We start from the raw sequence: 12,500 nt of genomic DNA, 5'->3' as shown, positions 1-12,500 counted from the left end.
TAAGCACACCACATTAGAATTCTATGCGTGGTGTGTAAGCTTGTTGTGGCCTCGTTCCCCCCAGAATTGGGGCACTGCCAATGCTTCTTAAATTTTGTAATTCACCCATTGTTATTTAAAGAGACAGTACAGGTGCAGGGGGAAAATACTCCAGAAGGCAAAAAGTCCCACCCAGAAATGACAATCATAGCCTCATCACCACCAAGTACTGTATTTCAAGTACTATACAGGTTTTTTTTTGTGTGTGTGTGTATGTGTGGTACTGGGATTCAAACCCATAGTGCACCGCCACCGAGGGATCTTCTCAGCCCTTTATTATTATTTTTTAATTTCCAGACAGACTCTTAAGTTGCACAGGGGAGACTTGAACTTGCAGTCCTGCTGCCTCAGCCTCCCAGGGTGCTGCCATGACAGCCGTGAACCACTGCCCTGGCTCTGTTTTGTTCCTGAGGCAGGGTGTTGCTCTGTAGTCCAGATTGACCTTGAACCCACTACATCCTGGATGGCCACAAACCCACAGTCCTCTTATTTCCATCTCTGGAGCACTGGGCTTATAGGTCTGGACCACCACACCCAGTGTTTTTTTTTAAATAAAGTTCTCCCAAGGTAGACACTATACCGCTACTTATTTTGCACATGGGATAATCAGGGCCTCAGCCTTTGTAGTAAGTAGAGCCAGGATTTGAATCTTGCTTTCTCTAAATCCAAACCTCAACTTGCTCCAAAATTTCAGTTTGCCTTTGCTTATAAGCTTCTACGGCTCCCTCCGGAACTATGCAGGAGATCTTTTATTTTAAAAGATGGAAAGTTAGCTCTCCGCCTGCCCTGCCTTGTAACTGAAATGTTGTTAACGCCTGCTCTGAGCAGATGTGCCAGGGTGCAGTTACCCGGTGATATCTGTGCCCAAACTGCAGATCCCTATCAGGGCGACGAGTAAGCCTAAGTGTGACAAGAGCAGTGCGGCCCTCTTCATCCTCTTCTCTTTTAGACAAACCAGGCTGCACACATCAGTGCAAATGCTGTGTGCTTGGCTGCAGTGCACAGGAGTTCATGCGCTCGAGCGAAGATGCTGCTCTTACTGACCTCAGACTGCAAACTCCTCTTCTGGATTTTGTCTCAGAGCCTGCGGCACTTTCTTTCCAAACTTCCCCAGTGACCAATCTTTGTCCCCGTGGTGTGGATCTGATTTTAAGAGAGGCATTTGGAGCTGGTGAGTAAGGTGGGTGAACAGCTGGGTACGATTTTGAGTCCAGAATAACTGGTGAGTTGAATGCGGGGATACTAGCTTTACTTCTGTATTTTAACTGTCTCAGGAGGTTTTTAAAGAAGGTTCTAGAAGTGCTTTGACCAATGTCTGCAGTGGTGGAAAAATACATCAAGTCCTGAGGGACTGCTTTGGAGGGTAATGGTCATTTGACTATGTTGGCTTTGTTTGACAGTCCGAAGAAAAGGAATTGAACTGTAACTCTAGAGCCCTGGCTTGACCGATTACTTTGGGTGCTATCATCTTTCGCAACCAGACCCTGCATTGTTGTGAATTACAGCTCTGCGATAAAAAGAACCAGGATGGGAACATTTACTCAATAAACACTGTTACACAAGGCAAACAAATCAGCATGGAACAGCCACTGAGGATCCCAAGAACCTAATATTCATGGAAATGAAAAGCAATATGCTATGTTACACTAAAAACTTAAGGCAAAAGTAGATGATGAGAATAACAGTGGGGGAAAATGATGTTTTTATGGTTATGGCTATAAGAGGGAAGTTAGAAAAGATTTAAAATGATATTCTTATCTGGGTAGAGGGCCTGGTGCTTATAATGAATTAGAATGCACAAGGAGGAGGTCATTCATGAGGTTTCTAGCCTGTGGTGTTCCTGAGCTATCTAAATACTTAGAACTTTACAGTATATTTTATATGAACATACTTTTACACTGGAAGTGACACATCAAAATTAAGATCCTTCTCTTCAAAAAAGTTAACATTTTATAATACCACCGTGAAATCTCTCAATCAGAAGGAATGGGCATTTTGTGTTAATTCAGTCTTTTATCATTTAGTACGGAGCTGGGTAAGAATAAGTACAATGTGATTCGTGAGCTAAGCTGGAACCCAAAAGGATTCCGGGAAGATTTCAGCACAGATTTCCCATCTGCAGAAACCACTGAAACATTTTGTTAGCTGGTATATCACAAAGGAGGGGCCGTGTAAACATTAAAAGCTGCCCACTAAATCTAAAGCATTTTGGTTAATATGAAAATAGATAGAAGAGGGGCCATTGTATTAACCCAGGGTGGAAATAATTTAGTAAATGATTCCTATCGCAAGGTTTTCAAGATTTACTGTTCATTACAAATTACAGTGTTGATAAGAGTTCTCTTTAGTATAAATTTGCAATGAGCAGGGACGGCAGTAGTACTTAAGCATGAATTCAAGGTACAGACAGTTGTTATATTTAAAAACTCTCAATAAAAGAGGTCCTTATTCTTAGATCATTAAAGAACAAATAAGTCCTTCTTTTGCCACATCAGAGAACATATCAAACTTTTTTGTTGTTGCTATTTGAGACAGGATGATCTTGAATTTACTATGTAGTTTAAACTGACCTCAACCTTGAAGTCTGTCTTGTGATCCTCCTGCCTCAGCCTCTGAGTGCTGGGATTAAAGGCGTGCGCCACTATACCTGGTTCAAAGGGTATTTTTTAGAAATGTGTGTAAACATTAAAATCTTGACTTGTTGATTGTGTTTGCCTGAGAATCCAAAAGAAGGACCCCAGGCTGCAGAAGGCAGACCTTTGGTTTGGGGGTACAGACTGCCTCTTCCTCCTGGCCGGAGCCCAACTCTCTGGGGTGAAAAGACAGCAGACAGAGCAGATAGTTGGGGTGAATCTTGGTTCTGCTTTTCATGGGCCTTATGGTTTCATGCAAATCAGTTAACCAGTGGAGGTCTCTGTTTCCTTGGCTGTTAAAATAGGTTTTAAAATGTTTACCACTTTTTGTTCCTTATGTATGAGAAATACAAAATATATATTTTGAGCTTCTCATATAAGAGAAACTAATATTAAAGCCATCTGTTTTCTGCTGAATTCAAGTTTATCTTTCTTTTTCTTTCCTTTTTTTTTTTTTGTCTTTTTGAGACAGGGTCTCGCTAGGCAGTTCGGGATGACTCTGAGCTCACTTTGTAGCCCAGGCTGGTCTCGAACTCACAACAATCCTCCTGTCTCAGCCTCCTGAGTGCTGGGATTATAGGCATGTGACATCATGCCCAGCCAAATCTATCTTTCTTGAGGATAATGATAAACAGTATATTGAGGATAATGATACACAGTATATTAACTATTATTATTTTTAAAATTTTTATTATTTTATTATTTATTATTTTTATTTTTTATTATTTTTATTATTTTGTTCACCAGGGCAGCTGGGAGGATGAGATAGTTTTTTGGTCCACGTAGTGTGATTGTGTCTGGGTGAGCTCCATAAGCAATATCAGGCCTTGATACCGGGCCCCAGTCCGGCCGAGTGAGGGGACCACAGGGCTGAGTGGTGAAGGGAGCAAACGTGGCTTCTAAGGGGGTCTGAGTCCCACCAGGGGCGCAACACCCACAACTTCCTTCCTGTCTACACCTCCAAGCTTCTCGAATGTCCCAGCCCTGTTGTAAGGCTGGATGGAGGGGCACACCGAGCGGCGTGTGCGTGTGTCTCCAAGCGCGTGTTTGCAGTCATTTGCTTCTGTCCCTCACTAGCCCTGCTCGCTACCCTTTTAACTCTGTGGAAAGAAGGAAAGGCAGGGAGGGAGCGCAGAAGCCAGAGCTATTGAGAGCGGAAAACAGGCATTTCCAAGAAAGGAAGACAGTTAGACAACTGTTCCTTCCTCTCCCTCCTAAGAAGCCCCCGAGAGTCAGCCCTCTGTGAAGATTAGAGGTTTCCCACAGTTAGGCGCTGGAGGAAGCCCCAAGCCTGGCTCCCGGTCCCACATGCAGAGGAAGGGTGGTCGGGTGGCTGCGAGCGGGAAAGCGAGGTGTCGCAGCCGGAAGTGGCAGTGTCTCCCAGGCCCTTCCAGGCACGGCTGGAAGCGTCAGGCCCTGTGGACATCCCAGTCCACCCTGGAGTCGCCACCCCTCTGCAGACCATGTGCCTGAGCTCGCAAATCAGGCGGTGGCCCTCTGGCTGTGTTTCCCAAAGGGGGAGCTCAGCTCGCCCGCTGCTGGAGGCGGAAGCTGTCCTTACCCCGTGCTGCTGCTTTTCTGAAAGGAGACGGTGTCTCTTGCTGGAGGTGCCATCCGTTTTGAACTCTCTGCACCCCACATCTTCTAGAAGCTTGGGTGAGCTAAGTCCTTCATCCTTTGCCAGCGCACATCTGACGTCCTCTCCATCCCGGCTGACCCTGCCTGTGAGAGCCGGCCAGGCGCCCGGGGGCTGTCTAGCGAGAGCAGGGCAGCCTGGCCTTGAGGGGCGGCGTGAGGAGCCACCTCCAAAGCTGTCGGGGCGCGCTCTGCCTAAGGACGCGTTTCGCTTTGGCCTGCCCCCTGGCCTCTCTGGGATGATCCAAGGCAGTTTCTCTTCGTTTCGCACCAGAGGCCTGGCAGGCTCTCTCATCTTGAGCTATGTTCATTTTTATCCAGTGAGCACTGAATTTTCTGCGTGGTTTGTTTCTTGCTTTGTGCCATTTGCCGAAAAGCTTGAACCACAGAGCAGACATTTTTTCCCCTTAACCTTACTCCTTGTTTTAGCTTAATTTTTTACCTTCACTTCTCTTGACCTTGTTTTAAAATCTCTTGTTTTTAACTCGTTTTATCTTGCTAAGGTGTATCCATGATTACAAGCTAGTCTAAATTCTTTTTTGTTCTTCCCAGCAATGGGATTGAACACAGGCTTCGTGCTTGCTAGGCAAGTGCTCTACCATTGAGCTGCTCACCTAATAACAGTTCTGCTCACCTAATAACAGTGCAATAGTGATCTTATTTTCTACAGAGTATTTTCTAGAAGACAATGTGTCCATCAGAGAGCTCATGCATCTTAGTGGGCAAATTGAGTTTCTACTGTACTTTAACAAACTGATATTTGGGTTCATGTAAGAGTCTCTTGTGAGCTTGGTAACTGTGAGTTCATCTATGAGATGGTCATCTTCATACTGTATATTCCTCCCATCACTATGCTCCAGACACAGGAATCTTCTTTGACTCCTTTGAACATGCCAGCCTGTTTCCACCTCAGGGCCTTTGCACATATTATTTGCCTCCATCTGGGATGTTCCCCCCTTAATCTCCCCAGGCTGTTTCCTTCTTATCCATTGGAACAATAGGGATACAACGTAAGTGGGGAGTTTAAAATAATAGTGACTCCCAGGCCTTAATCCAGGCCAATTAAGTTAGAATCTTTGTGGGTAATACTTTTAAAAAACTTCTCAGACAATACTAATTTTTAGCCAGGGCTTAGAGACACACTTAAATCTCGGCTTAAATGTCAGCTGCTCAAAGAAGCCCTTTCCGGTCACCCCCAGGATATAGATGTTGTTGAGCCATGTGGCTCAGCTGCTTCTCTAGCTCCTTGGGAAGAGTTGCCGTGTTTCACAATTACTGCATTTCTTTGAATGATGTTGCTTGGATTCCTCACCTGCCCTAGGATCTGGATGCTGGAAGGACAGGGAAGATACCAGTGCTGGTCTTCCGGCTTTTCACCCATGTATGGTATCAGGCACGGAACAGGATTCTGAGTTGAGTGTGTCCCCAACTCTAGCCGGCACTGAACACTGTGTCTCAACAGACAGGAGCTCTGTAACGTTTGCTCACTTGAACGGCAGTGCCTTTATTCTTATGGCCCACAGGCATTTTGACCAAGACATCACCCTGGCAGAAGCATTTACAACTATCCAAGCATTGAGGACACAGGTGGTCGGCCGGCACCCGGAAAGGTAGTTGGTTCAGGCAGTTCAGCCGTCATCTAGACAACTTCAGATGGTCTCCGCACCTGGACTGCGGAGGGGCAGGACAAATAAGTTTGTGTTTTCAGGCAAATAATGAAACTCCAAGGAGTCTGAAAACAACTCAGAGCCCAGTACCTCCCTACACAGGTGCAGGGCGGCTGCCTGAGAGCTCATCGTGGTTGAGCTCATTCTTTCCAAATTATTATTTGGTAATTACTAATAGAGCAAAGCCACACAAGCGCCCCACCCTGCCGTGTCCCCTCACAGCTCCCCTGTTCACCAAGCTGACGTGTAAGTTCCCAGGTGCTTTTGCCCCAGCTTAAAGTAACCAAGACCCGTCTGTGTGGTAGAATTTTTTTTCTCTTCTTAATTTTACTTTCTTAAGGAATCATCTTCATTTTTCACTCTCTGTTCCTGGAGCTGTACGTAGCCAATTTGCTGGAGGGAAGTGGAGTTGTGGGGAGAGAAATGATCTGTGGGTGAGAGATGGGGAAGGAGAGATAAATTAAACACAAACGCAGCCATGCAGCGAGGGTCTCATTCCGCTTCTTAGCTGGGCAGGTTTCTTGTTCTCATGGGGGGAAAGGCGCGTGTACACCCCCCAAAACCGCACAAACGAAACCCCCTCCGTGGAGAAGCCAGCTACAGGAAACTGACTGATGCACAGGAACTTGCTAATCACTTTTGTCACATTCGGATTGTTCCTGCTGTCTCAGTCACCTCGCACACGCTGAGCCCAGCCGCCTCGGGTTGGCTTCTCCACGGGCGCGATTTCATGTTTTTAGTTCTTCCAGCGTGAATCAGTCCTACTCTTGGACGGGAAGGTCGGTGAACTTGCAGCACTGAACAGGCTTGCGCTGTGTTCGTGTTTCACCTACCTGCCCTGGGCGAACTTGACTTCCGGAGTCAGGCATTTTGGTGGCAAGACATATTGTTTTTGGCATTCTACAGCAGGTAAGACTTTTACCTTTTAAAAACTATTTCTTCAGCGGCAACAGGAATCTTTCTAATTGTATTTAGCTTTGCCTTTAGGCTGGAGATGGTAATCACTGTGTTCCACCTACTGTAAAGTATGGAACCGACTTATAGAAGGAGCGGGAGTCACTCTGCTCTCTGCCCTCTTCCCTGAGGTGTGAACAAGGCACACCTAGGTGTTTGAAACATTAAAAATGGCAATAGCTGGGTTTTTAGATGGTTTTCTAGATGTCTCCCTAGAGAGTACATGGGCTTGTACTAGACTATGATTGAGCCCAACTCTATGGGTAGTTTAAAATTTAAACTTTATTTATTTATTTGGGTTCTTTTTGTTCGTATTTTTGAGACAGGGTCTCACTATGCAGTTCTCACTTTGTATCCCAGGCTGGCCTCAAACTCAAAATGATCCTCCTGCCTCAGCCTCCCGAGTGCTGGGATTACAGGTGTGTGCCACCACGCCCGGCTAAAATTTAAAGTTCAAATGTTACCCAATATATGATGAGTAAATCTACATATTTTCTAATGTATGCAGACATCAATTTTAAAGTATTCAGAAGAAACAGAACCAAGAATCAAAATGATGTAGATTTGGACCCCAAATCCCTAGCTCCCTTGTTTTACCTATTGCCAATCACCACTTTCTAAAAGTAGCCTATGATGTATGTGCTTTGAAATCAGATTTAGTGTTTTTGAGGTGGTTTGATTTGGAGACACTCAGTGGCCTTGACTGTAACTAAGTAAAGTTTGGAGAATCAGTGGTTTTTAGGTGCTTTGCTGAATTAAAGCTGCCATTGAAGTATTCGAGCAAACAACCAGTAGGTGATGACTACTTGTTGGTTCTGATTGGTACTGCAGAGAATACAAGAGAAGTATAAGGAAAGCTCTACTTCAGAGGAACGTAGAAGCCGGTGGTCATGGTGAGGAGGATAACTGAGGCAGCAGAGCATGGTGGGGATGGGCGAGGAGTGGGTGGCAGGGGTTCAGGGCTCCAGGAGTTCAGGACAGGCCCTGGGGGTGGGAGCCCGAGTGGTGAGAGGGAGGAGAGCTTTGCAAGGGGAAAGTTGTTTCACTCTGAGCTCCTCGAGGCCTTTGACAGAGGTGAGCCTGACTCGATGGGGGTCACCGGCCTGAGGAGAGGAGCACGTTTGCTTTACACATTGCAAGAAATAGTTAGCGTGTGGACAGATTAAGAGTGCCCAGAGGGACGGCTGAGGAGAATGGACTCTATTCAGTAGTTTTTCTGGTCTTACCGTTAGGTTCCTCTTTATCAGCTGTCTCGGCTCTGACTTCTGTTTGAGGGAGCGTGGCAATCTGTATCTCTTCATCCTTGGGGTTGCTTTCTGCATCCCCAAGTCTGTCTGTGGTCCCTCCTTTGTCTTTTAGTGTCCTCCCTAGTGCACCATTTATGCAGAGAAAGGCAGGTGTGGCTTGCGGTCCGTAGAAGACCTGGGCTTCTGGTTTCTCTGTTTTAAGAAGGGCTTTCAATCATCCTGTAATTAATGTGGCCTTCCTCTTGGGAGGACGAGTTGGCTGGTGGGTACACAGGTCTGAATTCCTCAAAAACCAGTCCTAAGTCCCATAAAGTAGGTGCTGTGTGCTTTGGATGTCTGAATGAGGCGTTACGGACGCGCTGCCCTTCTGTCCTCGGCCGTGGCTGTAGGGAGTAAGACCGACATAGTAGTTCTGGGCTGTGAAATGTCTCTGAGTCCCTATGATACGAATGTATACAATGGGAGCCTGCTTGCTGTGTAGTGAATGAGTTCTTTTTGGTGTGGAAGCTTGCACGTCATTTAAATTCTTCAATGTTTAGATTTTTTAAAATATCTGTAAAATACCTCTAATGACACTCATCATAACTGAAAATAGTAATCCCAAAGGCTTGCTGGAGAGCTAAAATGAAATAAAAAATACACGAAGCACTTAGCCCAGTGGCTGGCATAAAATAAACTCTCAAATATGTAACTATTATGATTCTTTTAAAAATTTTATCAGTACATGTTTGCAGCACATGATGTTGACATGGATGTTAGGGAGCGGGAACACTGCATAATATGTCTTGATTCCTTTTTTCCCTTTCCCCTCCCACTCACCTCCCTCCCCCCAACGCTGAATGCCCTTTCCCTATTTTCATTATTGCTTTTTTTTTCAGTTTGTGCTATGACACATAATGTTTACATTCCTTGTGGGTGTTTGGTAAAGACTTGGCTATGGACTCGAATGAGGACAGTCTGATCCCCAGCCTGGGAGCAAGCTACCCACAAACTAACACTTTCAATGGCAATCCTCCTTTCAAAGGAAATTGGGGGTGACAGGGAGAGGCCGGATATTCACATTTTTTTAGCACTGAGTGGGCACTAGACACAGGAGTTGGGTGCTTTATAGTGATAGCACACATTTTTTTAAAAGAAAAAATAGATTTTCCATGGCAGCGTCTCAGCTCCTAATGAAACTCCTCTGAGCATCCGCTGCATTATTTGTGGGCCTCTCTGGTTGACGCTGCTCTCTGAGTATTTTGAGGGGAATCATAAAGGTGCTTGGAGTCATGGACAGAGACAGTGAAGTTCTTTCCTGAGATAGTTTCAACTGTATAATTTAACTTCAGGATATTTTGATTTCAGAACTAGCAAGGCACAGGTGAAATGTATTCATAGTCAGGAGTGGGAAGCATTTCGATCACTTGGATAGCTTTTTTGGGTTCTGGATACTGGGGTCTGGATGAAAGCCAAGATTAAAAAGCATCTTTTTTTTCCCTTCTGCCCTCTAGATTAGAGATCCTCTTGGATTAGAAAGACCCCTTTTAAAAATGCAAGCACAGCTGCTACCTTAATTATGCAGGAGATTCTTAATTATGTGTGCAGATTACTTTAATCGAATGGTAATACCGCTTTGTTCCTAGACACTCCCTGGGAACGGAAGGGAGGGGTTTGGGGCTCTGTGTGGAGAGGGATGGACCTGGATTGCAGCCGGTGTTTGGTGGAGGCCGGAAGGCATCAGTGTTGGGGCTGGCTGCACAGTGAGGGAGGAGGGGTGTGAAAGATGGAAGGGAGGTACAGCGAGAAGGGGGTGCCGGAAACACACAGGCTCCCCATGGTGCTTTGGTCATGGACTCCAACAGCTGCTTAAATCCCCCGAGTAACTTCTTAGTAACTTGCATACAAACGTCACGCTTTTCACCAGATGTGGACAGTAGTTCAGAGGTGATGTTAATTTGTCTAGCTCTGGAATAGTGTCTAGGCCTGGAATAGTGTTTTCTGAAGCGGGCCGGACATTACAACCACTTGGGGAATTTTTGAGAATTAGGAATTCTCATGACTCATACCGTAACACTGGGAAGGGGTCCAGGAATCTATGTGGTAGAAAATACAAACCGTAAAACAACCCGGAGCAGTGATTTTACAGGTGTGGGTGTGGAAGCCATTCTTCTAGAAAGAACTGTCCTACCAGCACCTAGGGTGGTAAACTAAGTGCTGAGATAGGCAACGCGATCTCTTGGTTGTTGTGATTAATATTGTTACACAGAAAATGTTTTGTTTTATTTCGACTCTATTCCTGGGGACGAGTTCCTGGGAACAGGATGCCTCGGTTAGGGGTGTGAGCTTCTGTAGCTCAGGCATACTTATGCCTTAACTTGCAAACAGAAGTGCTACTTCTTTAAAAGTTCTAGAGTCTCCAGTACCTATAATCTGGGGGAGCCCAAAGAAAGAAATGTGCTCTCAAGAGAGAAAGTGCCAAATCACTTCCCATCCTTCTTTTCCTGTAAGATAAAATGCTAGTGAATTACTTTCGGAAGAGATTTCCAGAGCATCACTGAATACCCAGTGGCTTCTCAAAGCATACCTTGGAGCCTTCTTGCCTGTGCAGTTATTTCTCGTAAAACTGAAGTCAGCAGTGACCTCTTCCCCATTTCGTAGAAAAGAAAACCAAGGAAGACAGTGAAGTAACATCCAGTGCGGCTCTCACCACATTTGCCATGAGAACCACACAAGTAGTTATCCATTCAGCTTATTGTTAAGGTAAATGACAGAGTAGTTTGTGTACATGACCTCACGGAAAAAACTCTGTAAACTAAAGGTGTGGGTGGGCGGGTAATGAATGGACTCAGATAGGAGACAGACAGCCACTCTGTCTTGTGTGTATGTGTGTGTGTGTATTATATTTTATTCATTATTTGCATAATCTGCTCACTTAAAAGCATGGTCATTATTTGTTAAACAGATAAGAATAAAGTGAACTTTCACTGGACTTCAATAAAAAAGTGCTCTTGCAAAACATCAAGTGAAAGGTTTACAGTCATTTTCTATTATCAGCCTGCACTTAATTGCAAAAGCAGATTGTAATATTTACAGAAATTTTGCAAGTCAGGAGGATTGTTTACTCCTATTTTTCTGCATGACGGGCATAATAATAAACCACTGCTGAATAATATATGCTACTGGATCGTCTCTTCGTTCAGCGATGTCATGTTGGTAGCTAGAATTTATGCCACAGAAATTAGCAAACACAAGTCAAGATTCTTATCTTTTTTTTTTTTTTTGAGAGCCTGTTGCTAAACATTTTCTAGCATCTCGCTGAGGAACTGTGTGAAATACAAATTTGGCAATTTGCAAGCGCCATTAAAATGTTCATGCACTCTATCCTTCCTATCCCATCTCTGGAAATTTATTCTAAGTAAATAATTGAAAGAAGGAAGAAATAATATGCATGAACACATTCACTGAATTATCATTTGTAACAACAAAATCTGAAAATAATCTAAATGCTAAGCAATAGGGTTTCTCAAAGTATTAACTCCGTGGAATATTTTGTAGTGACTAAAAGCCATAGTTATGATAGTTAATGGAAATATATTTGGTATGATGTTAAGTTAGTAAAGCAGGATTAAAGTTGTCATTACATTCTGATTTTACAAGTGAGAATTAAATATGATCTATAAAAAGTACAGGTACAGTGTTTGGCATGTTAGGATGGTGAGATGTGGAATTTGGTTTGTGTACTGTGGTGTGGTGTGTGTCCATTTAAACCCTTGCAGAAGGCCTCTAAAGAAGTGACCTGAGTTGTTTTAGGAGGAAGCTCTGAGAAGTTCTGTGGACCAGGCGAGGCTTGGGCGTAACAGGCCGATGCAGGTTGCAAATCCCATGCGCAGGGTAGTGTAAAATGAGTTCGGGTTGTTGGTACGAAGGCGCCCTTAGAGCAGCTGAGAAAGGAGGAAGCAACTGGCTGGGCTCCGAGGACTTGCTAATATAGACCGCAAGAACAGGCAATGAACATTGTCCTACACTAAGGCTCCAGATATTTTCTGGACTCAACTCTTTGGTATGTAGACTGAGAAATATCACAGGGAAAAGCCACTGCCAAAGTGGCAGGAGTCAGGGAGAGAGCATTTCCTAGGAAGAGACACGGACCTAAGAGGGGAATGAGATGCACATGAAAATAGCTCCATTTTGATTCTTAAATATAGGGACTGAAATGAGCAAGCCCATGTCTTCTAAACCCTGGGCTCCAAGTTTATTTAAGAATCATGAGCCAGGCGTGGTGGCACACGCCTGTAATCCCAGCACTTGGAAGGCTGAGGCAGGAGGATCATTGTGAGTTCCAG

At 44.6% G+C, this 12,500-nt stretch overlaps 1 protein-coding gene across 5 annotated transcripts in view; it reads left to right on the top strand.

Moving 5' to 3' along the window:
• The first annotated feature begins 932 nt into the window (after positions 1-932).
• Rhoh (ras homolog family member H) overlaps positions 933-12,500 on the top strand; it is a 42,234-nt gene continuing 30,666 nt past the window's right edge. For 3 of the 5 annotated variants that reach the window (XM_005391959.2, XM_005391962.2, XM_013518115.1), the window contains exon 1: positions 6,096-6,883. The gene's annotated coding sequence lies outside the window, so the exon portion shown is untranslated. Of the gene's footprint in view, positions 1,211-4,307; positions 4,329-6,095; positions 6,884-12,500 lie in introns of those variants that run through there. The other 2 variants (XM_005391960.2, XM_013518116.1) reach the window with 2 other exon arrangements.

Source organism: Chinchilla lanigera, unplaced genomic scaffold (genome assembly GCF_000276665.1).
Source record: "Chinchilla lanigera isolate Chin_1 unplaced genomic scaffold, ChiLan1.0 scaffold00042, whole genome shotgun sequence".
Classification (NCBI taxonomy): domain Eukaryota; kingdom Metazoa; phylum Chordata; class Mammalia; order Rodentia; family Chinchillidae; genus Chinchilla; species Chinchilla lanigera.
This window is presented reverse-complemented; position numbering and strand designations above follow the sequence as displayed.